At 38.7% G+C, this 14571-nt stretch overlaps 1 long non-coding RNA gene across 2 annotated transcripts in view; it reads right to left on the reverse strand.

Moving 5' to 3' along the window:
* The window catches only part of LOC117283613, a 25205-nt gene extending 10684 nt beyond the window's left edge, over nucleotides 1-14521 (reverse strand). For both annotated transcript variants that reach the window (XR_004514641.1, XR_004514642.1), the window contains exons 1-2: nucleotides 14444-14521; nucleotides 13172-13344 (exon numbers count right to left, since the gene is read on the reverse strand). This is a non-coding gene — a long non-coding RNA (uncharacterized LOC117283613). The remainder of the gene's footprint in view (nucleotides 1-13171; nucleotides 13345-14443) is intronic.
* Between the last annotated feature and the right edge of the window lie 50 nt (nucleotides 14522-14571).

The raw sequence follows: 14571 nt of genomic DNA on the forward strand, positions 1-14571 counted from the left end.
AAAAAAAAAAAAAAAAAATCAACCAATAACAAATGTTGGCAGGGTTGTGGGGAGAAAGGAACCCTTCTCCATTGTTGGTGGGAGTACAAACGGGTGCAACCACTTTGGAAATCAATATAGAGAGACCTCAAAGAGCTGGGACTAGAGGTTCCATTTGACCCAGCCATCCCTCTGCTGGGTATCTTTCCAAAAGAATTAAAAGAGTCATATCACAGTGATATATGCGCACCTATGTTTATAGCAGCGCAGTTTATAATAGCTAAAACTTGGAAACAGCCCATTTGCACATCAGTTGGAGACTGGATAAAGATGTGATTTTTCTACAAAATGGAATACTACTCAGCCATAAAGAATGAGAAAGTAGATTTATTCACAGGAAAATGGATGCATACTGAAGATATACTTTTAAGTGAAATAAATAAGTCACATGCATAAATACCAGATAGTTTCTCTGGTGTGAAAAACTATAATTGCAAATAAGATCCTAATGGTATAATTGACAATGTGAAATAGGAAGAAAAGGGCTAAAGGTGTAGGGAAAGTGTGAAGGGTAGGAGAAAGGAAATAAGGGAAAAGAAAAAAATGAGAAAATGAAAAAATGGAAATAAAGTATTTGTAAGTAGGGAAGGGAGGAAGGGGTGAAGGGAGGGCAGGGGTATAGGGAAAAAATGAGAACCAAGACCTGCCATGTAAAGGTACAAGATCCCAATGATGAATGTAACTGTACTGTATACCTAAAAGGTACCAATAAACTCAATAAGGAAAAAAATAAAATAAAATAAATTTTTAAAAAACCTACAGAGCTGGGGATTTAGCTAAGTGGTGCTGCTGCCTGCCTTGCAAGTGCAAGGTCCTCTGTTCAATCCCTGGTACAAAAAAAAAACCTATAGGCCAGTGCCAAAGAATGGAAGCTGGGCCAAGTATGCCCAGCTTCTCATCCCCAGTAAATTGAAGAGGTAGGATCCTGCAACAGACTCAAAACTGAAAAGCTAGCTACATTTAGAAGGTCCTCCTGAGCCGGGCGTGGTGGCGCATGCCTATAATCCCAGCACTCAGGAGGCTGTCAGGAGTATCGCTGCAAGTTCGAAACCAGCCTATGCTACACTGTGAGTTCCAGGTCCATCTCAACTACATAGCAAGACCCTGTCTCAAAAAAACAAACAAACAGATAAACAAAGAAGGTGCTCCTAAGAAGCAGTCATTTCCTAAGGGTTCTGAATACAGGCAATAAAGCTACTTGCCATAAGCAATTTACAAGCATCAACTCAGGAATCAAACTTAAAATGAGAAGACACTTCAACAAGGTGCAGACTTTCAGCTCATCAAAGGCAAACCCCAGGAGGGCAATGAAGTGGAACAATCCAAAGCCACCCACCTGGACTCTGCAGAAGTAACAAAACAGATGAATGAGGCTCTAGGAAAAAATCAAAGCAGAAATAATTTCCCAGATAATTACAGAGATGGTGACCAGAATGAAAGATACAAACAGAAAAATAGAGGAGCTCCGGAACATGATGGAAGCCATGAACACCCAGCCTAGGAAAGAAATGTTATCCATGAAACTGATTCAAACTGATATCCAGATTAAAAACTCCACTGAAAGTATACCTAGCAGAATGATGCATGGACAGAATATCAGACATAGAAGACAGAATTATGGTTAGCAATCAGGAAAAAAGAGATTCCTTAAAATTGCAAGGGAACACAAGAAATCAATCCAGCAGCTGCTAAATTATGCAAAGAATAATATATGATTGATTAGTGGCAATGAAAAAGCAGCAGATAGTGCAAAAGACAAAAAAAAAACAAACCCTGTTCTCAGAAGTAATAGCAGAAAACTTCCCAAAAAGGGAAAAAGAATTTGACATACAGATAAGTGAAGTATATAAGACTCCAATTAGCCATGATCAAAACAAACAAAAAAAATCAGTCAGCTGTATCCAGGACACCAACAGCCCAGGTGTGAGCAGCCTGCCCTGTGACCCAACAAGGCCTGCAGAAGCAGAGACATCCTCAGGGGACATTTCAGCCACTGTTGCCCAGACCTCAAGCATTCCTGGGCATTGCTGGAGAGAACCGTTCTGGGGAAACCAACTGGAGTCTTGCTAAGTCAATAAATGGCCCGTGGGACTCTGAGTTGCAATCCTCCTGCCTCAGCCTCCTAGACTGCTGGGATTACCCATGGAATCCTCACACCACACTCAGCGGATACCAAGGAGCCACTCGACCTCGTGAGGCTTGGAAGACCCAGCAGCATGAAGACCTGCACAGGCACACCCGAGGGAGTGGCTGAGGTCTCCAGGGTGTGCCTGGGCTGCCCAGACCCTTGACCTGACCACGCTCTGTGTAGGGCCACTGCACTTGCCAGCTAGTAACTGACTCCACCCTGTGTTAAGGCATCACGGGGCCTCCCATGCCCTCCACTCATGGCTGGGGCCCACACCACGTCCCTATCACAACCCTTGGGCTCACATGTAGATGCCGTGGGGTGGTGGTATCTGGATGGGGCATCCAGAGCTGTCTGCCTCAGTATAAGGGGCAGCTCTAGCTTTAATCCCTACACAGGTGGCTGGCACCCAACTGCCCTGAACCCTGGCATAACTTCCTCATTACTGGGGACCCCCATCCTCCCCACCTTTTACAGCTTTGGGCAGGATTACCACCTACTGTCCCATGGTGAGGGTCCAGGACCCAGCCAGCTCAGCCCCTTGAGCTGTAATGGGAGACCCAACTCAAAGAGCTCCAAACTGGAGGTGGCACAGAAGCTCTGCCTTGGGCCAGGCCTCCAGCTTGAGCACTCTGGGGCTCCTACTGTCCTCCAGCTCTCAACTGTGCCACTTTTGCTACAAATAGAAAAATCTCACAATTACAAACAAGCAGGATGAGTTGCATGAGTTGTTAAAATGATTACTTTTTTTATATATCATCCATTTATGTAATGGTTTGTCCACATGAAAAATGGTTTTAAAAAAAAGCTAAATATTCTTGTCAATGACTATGTTTCTATGATATATGTACTTGATGATATTTTTTTAAAAGACAAAGAGGCAGGTTACAAGATTTCAATAAAGATACCTGGAAAGACTGTTTTGATCATACAGATATCAAAACATCACATAAGAAATTAGAAGACATCCAGCCACACGATATAGTGAGACACAGAAAGTTTAAGCTTCCTATTTTCATAGCAAAAAAGGAGAAAAAAAGTAATAAAACCCACAGAATATTCCTTACTTGCCAATGCTTTCCAGCCAGAGAGCACACCTGCAATTAAATAAAGTTGCAATAATGGCAAATACACTGCATGGGAAACTATGGTGCATCTCACTAAGAAGTATTAGAAAGACTTACAAGATTTGGGACAGTAGTAAGTGAATTGTGGGAGAGTTCCAAGAAGCAGGGCTTTGCTCTGGATTGGAAATTATCAGGGAGTAGGGTTATTCTATAAGAGGATATCTCTGTAATTCTTATCTAGAAGAAAAACAGATTAGAGGGAGGCTAAAGCTGTTATGACTTAAAAAGTGGCAGTCATTCACATCAGCCAGGATATGTGAACTGTAACCATTCTTATGGTTTTGATAGGGGTTTAGATGAGCTTTTGCCTGTGTTCAAACACAGTTACTGAGCGGCCTTGTTTCCATCTCGATTTACCCTAGTCACAGAGGGACCTTGTCCACAGTTGATATTTGTGAACAGAACACCATGGCCTGTGTCCAGCCATTAGAGTCTGCTTTTCTCTTTCTTACACTGATAAAATATGAAAGTACTTCAGCAAAAATTCTGGGAGTAATCAATGCCTGAGATTGGGATGATTTTCTAATAGACTATATCCCAGCATACATAAGAGATTATGATGCTCTAAGCAAACTTACTGAGCAAAAACATAAAGTAGAATACAATTCTAGATTTCATTTTGTCTCCAGGATTAGTATCTCTATCATCAAATCTCATATAAAAATTTTACAGTTTCTGTCAAGTCTCTTACTATAATAAGGAATCCCAAATTCTCCCTCATTAAATTATAGGATGATTTGTACTCTTTCCTTCTGTGCAGAGACAGAACAATACCAGCCAATATCCTCTTCCTAATAACATTTTAAAACCTTTGCCTTTTCTTCTCTAGGAAAAGTGCTCTCTTTTCCCAATAGAGCTATTTTACATCTCTCAAAATGATCAATATGAGCTGGGCATGGTGATACACACCTGTAATCCCAGCACTCAGGAGGCTGAGGCAGGAGGATTGTTATGATTTCAAGACCAGCCTGGGCTACATAGTGAGTTCCAGGTCAGTCTCAAAACAACAACAACAAAAAAAAATCAATATGGCACCACTTGTAGCCGCCACCTTAGTGTAAATCCCCATCATTTCTCATCTGGAACATTACAATGGTATTTCTGTATCCATTCTGCAAGAGTGATCCTGAGTTGACTTTACTAATGCGCATGAGCTTCCTCCATTTGGAAAAGACAAATTTAAATGTCTTAATACCAGCCAAAAGGTCTACCTTTCTAACTTCTGCCCACATCACCAGTCACATTCTCCAATACAGATCCTTCTCTGTGCTTCGGCCACACTAAGCATCTTTCAGTTCCAGAAAACGCATGCTCCTTCAACCTCAGGGCTTTAACGCATGTTCTTCCTTCCTATAATGCTGTATTCCTTTGCCCAGCTATCTGTCTTTCAAATCTCAGTGTAAAGATTCTGATGAATGTGCACAAATCAGATCAGGTCCACCTGTCAGATGCATCCCTAGCATCCTTTTACTACATCAAGCATGCATCACAATTATAATTAGCTGATTGAGATGTAAGTTGCTTATTGGTTTCCATAAAAGTAGACACTTCTGTATAATTCACACATACACACACGCACGCACGTCTTAACAGTGCTTTCACTGAGACGCGCTTTCACTGGAGAGATACTAAATAAAAATTTGCTAAATAAATGACTATTTAATAATGCATGGGCTGGGTCCTCTTCATTTTCTACACATTATATTAGAAACTAGAAAAAGTACTCAAAAAAGGTCTAATATTCTGATTATAGAAGTGAGAGTTTTATCTAGAACCCTACAGTACCTATTAACATTAGAAATAATAATGCTACTTCATGGAATTGGATGCCTGACATACTGATTTACACTACCAGCTCATTCTACTGATGATTTAAATTAATATAGGGGCAACCCACTGTCTGGTCCCCCTTCTGTCTCTCTTAGAAAGAAGATTTCTTTCCCTCAATAAATTTTTCCTACTCTTAACCTCCATTGTTCCTAGAATTCATTATTAAATTTTAGAGAACACGAACTTGCATTCCGGATATCTAGCAGGTTTGGGAGTTACATCTCTTCCCCCTATATCATTTTGGAGGTCTTCCACCAAGTACTGGTTGGAGGGATTAAACTCCTAGAACGACCATGGTTGATCAGAAACAACAACCCATCTAAATGTGCTTTATACTTCAAAGTGCTTAACATCCAGACAAAATTATAGTAATTAAGCTCACTGCTCCTACCGCACTACGAATGTCACTGATCTTCTCTTGTGGGTGTTCAACAACTAAAGTCTGGAGACCAAAGCTAGAAAGGTAACTGGGCTATGAGGACAGCCAATATTTTGACCCTGGCCCCTCAAGGTCTACAAGATCCAGGACACAAAGGAACCTTCCCTACAGGATCCTACATCTTTGAGGCTGCCAAACTCCAAGCGGTCATACAGATGGAACCAATGACAAATGTGCTAAACTTCTTTCACCGGGATGCACCAGTTATGTAAACATAACTGTTAAAACTGTACAAAATGGCCTCTATGTTAGATTCTGAAGTCCCCTGGACTTTCTCCTTATCCTCTTTGTGTGCTATATTCATAGCAATCCTGCTGATCTTATAGTTTGGCCCATGCGTTCTTAACTGTCTCTTTGGCTTGGTCTCCTCCAGACTTAAAAGCTATGTAGCTAACAAGATGACAATGCCAAGCACCTACTGAAGGCCTTCAGACAGACCCTCTGTAGAGTGACTCTAACTGCTGATCACGACTATGACCCTCTTCAGCTGGAAGTAGCCCTTTGCCCCCTCACAGCAGTTAGGGGTACTATTTCAGAGGGGGGAATATTGCAGATGGGTAAGTTAATTAGATATCTTGTAGGCAGTTAGACAGGGCCACCCTCAAGGAGCCAACACAGCAAGGAGCCAACATGGAGGACAATCAAAACACATTCACTGAAGGCCAGATTGTAAAAGGAGAGAAATTACTATACCTTTACGCTTCCCCTGGGGATAAATGGCAGTGACTGATATTCTAAATAGGTATCAATCACCTGGGTGGGGGCCAAGGTTTTAACCTAGCCTCTCCAGGAAATATCTCTGACCCCCACCCTTACTGCAAATCCTTGTATGCTTGCTATGTGACTTGCTCCCCCATTTGATTCCCATTTAATCAATATTACCTTGTAACTGTACTTATAATCTTATTGGTTGGTCATGGTTTTGCCCCACTTCATGCCCACCTTGTAATTTTCCTTTGGGTCTTATAGTTTTGTATCTGCCTCACCACATGGCTTTGCTGTATAAAACATCTTGGAGAAGCGGGGTGAGCAGGCAACCTACTTTCCCATCCCCCTTCTGTCTCTCTTAGACAGAAGCTTTCTTTCCCTCAAGAAATTTTTCCTACTCATAAAAAAATTAATATAGTAGCTCAGCCAGATGTGGTGGTGCACAGCTATAATCTCAGCACTTGGAAGGCTGAGGCAGGAGGATCACTGTGAGCTGGAGGCCAGCCTGGGCTACACAGTAAGTTCAAGGCCAAGCTAAACTACATAGCAAGACCCTGTCCCAAAAAACAAAAACAAAAAACAACAAAAAAGATAATTAAAATAGTAATTAAATAGTAGTTTATTCTATTATGATTCATCATTCAGGTTACTATCCTCTAGTCTAACTTCTGGTAAAGCCATTACTTGGTCACTCTGTGGTCCCTTTATTAGGATTTTCCACTCTCTTTAAACTATGTATGTTAATAAAATATTGTAATCAAGGCTCATTATTACATAGGTTTTCACATGTATTTAATTATTAGGGATTATTATCCACATTTTTAAATGAATTATACATATTTTATAGATGAGGAACTGAGACTTCAAAGTTAGATGGAGCTAGGATTAAAATCCAAAACTTCTGATACTGTTTGCTTTAATAAAGCTTCTAGCATGTAAGCATGGAGTTTTTTAAGATAGTGATGGATCTTGTCAGTTGTATGATCTCAAATAAATACATTAGAGTCCATTTGTTTCCTCTGAAATTTTTTCCCAAACTCCAGATGTATAGATTGCCTGCATGACATCAATAGTTGGATATGTAGCAAATTTCTTAATTAGATCAAATCTGAACTCCCAAGTTTTCCCCTCAAATTTATTCTACCTACAATCTTTCCCATCTCAGCTGACCGAAACTCTATCCAAAAACCTAGCATGTCTTATCAAATCTCTGCTCCCTGATCTGAAACATCATAATCTTTCTACTGAAAAATGCAATTAGCTTCTGCTCTGTTTCTCTCTACAGTACAAATGCAATAGAAAAAGCCTTTTGAAACATATTAGGTTGTATCATGCTTCTACCTAAAATCCTTAATGCTTTTCCATTTCAATCAGAGAAAAAAAACTTACAATGCATTGGATGGAGTCTCAGATGATCCACCTCTGTTACTTCTCCCTCTCCAGGGAGGAAAAATCATTCTTACACTCCTTGAACCTTTGGACCTCTAGCAGACCTTTCATTCTCGCTTTGCCTCTTCGTGTATGTCTTCTTTCAGGTCATTCCACTCAGTCATCTTTGACTGAGCATTTGCCTGACCTCCAATCCCTGCCATAAGGGCAGGGGGCCTCACTATCCACAGAGGTAACCAAACTAAAACATGGCCTTGATTTCCCCCGCCTCTTCATTGCCAACGTCTTTCATTTCATACCCCACCCCGTCACCTACTCCCGTGGTAACCCCTTTTCATTTTTCATAATTGTTCTTCCTCCAAATTATCTATTTCAAACAACACAACTCTTATAAAAACAGCTTCTAATTAGTACTGATAACTTCATCAGACTTCCAAGTTTATGAAAATCTGTTTTGGTCCAAGCCAAAAAAAATACTACATATTTTTCTTGTTTTTGTTTTACTTCCTAACTTATCTACCCTAGAGTTTATGAATGATAATTTCAATATTCTTGCCAACTCCCTAAAATTACCCTGTGCCCTTTCTCCTAGGCCTGCCATCAACCCAGATATTTTGTTTTTCCATATCCATAATCCATCAGTTTCTGTAAGACTGGGAGAAGTCATATGACAAGGCAGCTGAGTTCCACTTTACATTAATAAGTAATGGTTTTCTTTCCTATCCACTGTCAAATCTCAGCCCACTTGCTAGTATATTAGAGAAGCCTTCTCAGATTGCCCAGGCCAAGTACAGTCATCTTATTACATGCTTTCACTATATTCTTTTTCATCACATTTATCATAACCACAATTTTACATTTAGTTTACATTATTTGATAAAAATCTATTTTCACTATGGGAATATAAGGACCATGAAGCTATGACTAAATAGGAAGGATAATACTCATTTTATACTGTTGTTTATTGTTTGAATATTGTAGCAATCTTTGGGAGGAGGGTTGAGATGCGATCTCACTATGTAGTTCAGGCTGGCCTTGAAATCACTATGTAGCCCAGGTGGGCCTCAAACTTGTAGCGATCCTCCTGCCTCAGCTTCCTCCCAAGTGCCGGGATCACAGACATATGCCATCATGCCCAACTGAATATTATAACAATCTCTGGAAGGATTTTCTTTTTAAAAAAATGAAATCATGACTTATGTAAATTAAAATAAAGATATAAGAATTAATTTAACTCATTAGTTAATAAAGAGAGCAATGTTCTGGTAGTCTGAAATCCAAAATCAAGGTGTTGGCAGGGCTGTATTCCCTTGGGGGAGTCTAAAGAAATCCTTTCTTTACCTTTTCTAGCTTCTGCTGGCTACCAGCTTTCCACATCTTGGGGTCACATCACACTCTGTGTACATCTACCATATGGCATCATGACTCCTATTTATACCTCTGTCTTTACATTGCCTTCTCATGTGGCAAATCTTCCCTCTGCCTTATTTGTAAAAGGTCACTATAGTTGTGATATTTTTTAGGGCTCATTCAGGTAATACAAAATAATTTGGTCATACCAAAATCCTAGTTTAGTTACGCCTAATATCTTTTTTTCCTGAAGTAAGACTTTTTTTTTTAATAAGAGAGTACAACTTGGTATTTTAAGGGGCCATTATTCAAACTACTGAAGATAGTTTGCAAAAATTTTTCACCAATCAGTATCTCTTTACTCTCTTGACAAGATCTTTCATGAAGTTTGTAATTTTAATGAGGAATGGTTTATAAATTTTTCCCTTTATGTATCATATTTTTTATGTTCAGTGGATTGCTTTTTATAAGATGAGTTATAAAGATTTCAGTTCATGTTGTTTTGCCCTGTTGCTTTAAGTCTACGGAGCAACACAGTACATTACAGTGGGAAGTATATGGCAAAGGAGATATGTTCACTTCATGTCATCCAGGAAGCAGAGAGAAAGGAAAAGGATAGAGAACCACTATCTCCTTCAAGAACTTGCCCTCAGTAACCAAACTTCCCTCTATTATGTTCCACCTCTTAGTTTCCACCAGGCCAAGGACCAAGCCTGTAACATGTAGAGTTTAGGGGGTCAATTCTAGATCCAAACCATAGTATTACTCAGTCAAGATTCCTGGGAGTGAGAACCACAGAGTAGTTGCTAAGATCTCAAAACTATTCCAATGCTCAACAAGTTTGAGAAACACTGTCTTAAGAGTTTTGCTCTTTTATAGACTAACAACAATTAGCAATACCTGAGAGCTTGTCAGAAATACAAAGTCTCAGGCCCAACCCTAGATCTACTCAATTAGAATTTTCATTTTAACAAGATTCCCCTATATGATTTATGTGGATATAAAAGTTTGGCATACATCAGAATCACCTGGAGAAGTAATCAAGAGAAAGGCCCTAGCTCAATGAATCAGGATAAGGCCTATGCATCTTTGTTTTTTAGAAGTTCCTCTTGTTTTAAGTTCCATGAGAAATTCACACATTTAATAAGTAACTAACTATGCTAGCAGCACTGCAGCGGATAGCTTTAAAAATTGGGTTTTACCAGTGTAAGGCATGTCTTGACTGTTCTAGAAATCACATTCCAGTTGTCTAACAACTTTTACTGTTTACCTTTTTCTCATCTGTCAGTCCTCTCTCTTGCCCTGATGCAAAATACCATTTTAAGGTAAAGCTCACCTTCTCACAGTTCACATTTCCATTTCAGTAGTTGTAGTGCAAAGAAAACTCTTGTTTTTAGTGGAAGAAAGTTGTTCAAAAAAAGAGATTTTCAAATAATATGAAATGGAATTAACATTTCCCAAGGATAAACCACAATGTAGAAACGACAGTATTTTATATTACAAAAATGAATGTTGAATAAATATGCTTTTAATCAAAATGTACAGAATTTAATGCATATTTCAGAAGGAAAAACTTATCAGTTTCAATTTTTGTACACTTCTGAAATTTCATTTAACACCTTCCACGCAATTTTAAAATAATCTGTTTCTCTGTTGTCTCTGTCTCCTTTGCATTAGAATAATTAGACATATTTCTCTGTAATGCCTGTTTAATAACTAAGATGAGGCAGAAATATGTTGTGTGTGGAATACAAGAAGTCATTGTGAGACTCAGTAAGTGACATAACCTCTCAAATCTATACAAAAACATAAAAATAAACAAATTCTTATTTCAATCTAGTATTAACAGTTTGATTATTCCTTTAATGCTTCTATCTTTTCTACTGATCCATGTAAGTGCTTACTGGTTCATTTATGTCAACACATAATACAAAACAGAAATTAGCAATAAAGAACAGTGATTTCTATTTATAACAAAGCTTTTACAGAAATGCTATAACTGGCATGTGCCTAATCCCTTCCTATGCTCTGCCTATAAATAGAAAAATTAATAATGTCATTTCCCCCACATCCAATTGTAACTCAAAGTCTTTTCTCAATACATATTTTTAAAAAATAAATTAATATATATTTGAAGTACATAATGATTACATTTGTCATGGGGAGTTTGTATATGTACAACAAATATTAATTTTTAGTTTGTTCCCTCCCCCTTTCCTCCCGCCCTGCTCTCTTCAACTCTTTTTTTTCCGTTCCCATTCTGAAAAGCTCTATCTTCATTTTTTGTTCTGTTCTCTTTTTTAATCCCTCTTCCCTTCCCTCTCTCCCCTCTCATCCTTCTTGACACAGAGTTCAACAAACCATTACTTCCTTCCTTCACTCATTCAGCAAATAACCATTCTGTGCCATCTTCCAATATAAAGCAAAAGAGACACAGCTCCTGTCCTCATAGAACTTACATATAGTGGAAACAAAGGAACTAAAACAGTAATACCACACGTGAAATGTGACGTGAAAAATGAGATCTTTTTTGTTTTACGTGGTTTAGGATTTAGATGATTTTCACATTAAAAGATTCAGAAAATACCAAGAAATTTACATATTTCCCATACAAAGGTGTCCACCCACATTAGCCACTTACAAAGAGGTCTACTCGCATTTGCACATGATAACCCTGCAGACATCAGAACAGCGTGATGAAATGTCAAAAGCCATATGAATAAATTTAAATATATGTAAAATTATAGCATCCTGCTTAAGGACACAGGTTCTGATGTCAGACTGCCAAAGCTTGTACCGGGCTCCACACTTAATAGATTGACCGTACTATGTATTAATTTATTTAATTTTTAAAAATAAGCTTAACATCAGTGCCAATTTCATAGGTTTATCATGAGGACAAAATGAATTAATGTAACCAACCCATAAGCATTTCCTGGTACGAAGCAGGGCCTCCTCCGTCAGCATTATCCATTATAATTCAATTAAATATTCACATGTCTAGTATTATGCTAAGAGGAATGGAATTCCCTAAAACTATGGAATGTAAATGTTGACATATGATAAATCAGTTTTAAGGAACAATATATATTTCTGAAACATACAAACAAAACATATAAACAGCATGAAATGGTATCTATTCCTTGTAGCCAGTCTTCCTGATTTATGTACAAGCTTTTCACATCTTGCTACTTCTGAGCTTAACACAGTATTAATCCAATATGATGTACCAAAAGAGTAACCACAAATGTTTTGAGGCTTTGCTATATTTCAGTTGACAAATTTCTTCCCAGTTTTGACCACCAAATTGCTAACCTTTATATTGCTATTCAAGTTAATCCTTGAATTACTACAAGTTCATTGTAGTAACTTACTATATGATAACTACTGTATGAATGTTTTTCAAAAAATATTTTTAAAAAATTAATTCCAGGAAGGACACATTAATGTTTTTTCTTGATTAAAAACAAACAGGGAAGAGTTTAATTTCTGTCTTTAAAAAAAAAAAAGAAAGGGCAACTTTGGACTGTCTATCTTTGGACCAGAATACTGCCTTTTCTTTCTCAAATAAATTTTTTTTTAATTGAAATATCAGGGCAGGGGATTTAGCTCAGTGGTTCTACAGCCTGCCTCAAAAGTACAAGGTCTTGAGTTTGATCCCCAGCACCAAAAAAACCCCCAAAATTGGGATATCAAAGAAGAAATTAAGTCTGAGCAGTACATACAGTATATACAGTAAAGTATATACATAGTAATAAATGCTAAGAATAAGCAACTAAATATTAATAAGAGTTTTATGGAATTTTAGAAATGTATAGGGGACAATGCTGAGTGTTCATTGTATGTTAACTGTATCATAAATTTCCTTGATTCCAACCTTGCTCAAAGTGTACTCAGTGTGCTACAACCATCAGAACTGCCGGTTGAAAACCTAGTGAACTGATCCTATAGCTGCAAAGTGAATTAGAGTCTCCTAGGGTAAAATCCCAGGAATCTGCCTCCTAAGTGATTATTACATTTAACACAGTTCAAAAGTAACACATTAAGCTTAATGATGCGCAAGAATATTTCCACACTTATCTTTTGCTTTATTTGCTCATTTGAAATGAATTCTTATTCAATTCACTCAAATCCTTCAATAATTATTAATATATTGCCTACCATGTGCCAGGCATCACTAAGTCAAGAGCAGACTCCAAGATAAACTTTTAACTTGCTGTGACATCTGGCTAAAAAAAATTCAATAATTATTAATATATTGCCTACCATGTGCCAGGCATCACTAAGTCAAGAGCAGACTCCAAGATAAACTTTTAACTTGCTGTGACATCTGGCTAAAAAAAAACACAAACAAACAAAAAGCACTAACTCAGAACAATTAAATTTGCTGTCAGCTGGATAATTTCTAGGGCTGAATGAATACCTTTAAAGAACACAGATTCGTGTTCACGGAGTTAGCAGAAATAAGCCATTCCAGCTATCTCTGCAGACATATACTGCAACTACGACATTTCCTACAGAAATGGGAAAATTAGGGCTGATATGGCACATAAATGTGACTCCACGTGTCAACTCTAAATAATTATTCGTAGTACTGATCATTAATTGCAACCCTGAGTGCTTCACTCAGGATTGTGAAGCTGACCCTCAGTTTAGCAAGAGAAGTTTGATTACTAATGACTACCACAGATGAAAGGAACGTTTGGAAAAAGGTAACTGAACTTTTCTAGGCTTCAAATGCCTTATTGTAAGGTCACTTGGTTCCGTTTTCTTTCCATGTCCTGACCAAAAATCACAGAGTATCTTGATTGTGCTGTGACCCTGCCAGCTAGAGGTTTTCCAAGCACATCTGTGCCTAAGTTGGGGTTAGGCATTAGGTTGGTCTCTGCAGCACTGAAGCAGACCCTGGCCCTGAGCCAAAATTCCTTAAATCCTCATATAAAGGCCATACTGCCTCTCACTGCAGCCATACTTGAAATATCCCTATTCTCTTACATTCTGCCTTGAGAGAAGCCCTCTATAAATTTCCCTTGTGAATGCTTTGGACTGATCACTCTGGCATTTAGTGCTTCTTTCTTTCTTTCTTTCTTTTTTTTAAGTGCTTCTTTCTTTCTAACCCCAACCAGCCCTATCTCGACAGTATGGAATACATTTCGGTGGGAACTTCCCTGATATTTCCTGAGGGACAAAGGAAAGACCGAAAGGGAAAAGAGAACACTGCGCTGAAAATTTCAGACATCTGCAGTAACACGGCACCTCTCTGACAGAATATTTACTCCCTCTTTGGGTTTTAATTCTCCTGAAAGCTACCTCCCTATGGCACGCTAGCTGGCTGACTGGTTCTCACGGGAGGGAGCCCTTGAGCCAAGCCCAGGGGTGGCAAGCTGACACACTAAAGAAATAGGGAGCGTTGAAATACCTAAAGAGTCCCACCTTCAAAGTTTCCGAGTGACTCCGCCCTTAAAACTGACGAGTCTGAGCTGCAAAGGCGGCAAGAACCCGCCTCGAGACCGCAGGCTCCACCTCGGGAGAAGGGGCGGAACCCGTCGGTGCGTCACTTG

The sequence above is a fragment of the Fukomys damarensis genome, unplaced genomic scaffold (genome assembly GCF_012274545.1).
Source record: "Fukomys damarensis isolate Sample0158 unplaced genomic scaffold, DMR_v1.0_HiC HiC_scaffold_28, whole genome shotgun sequence".
Lineage (NCBI taxonomy): Eukaryota > Metazoa > Chordata > Mammalia > Rodentia > Bathyergidae > Fukomys > Fukomys damarensis.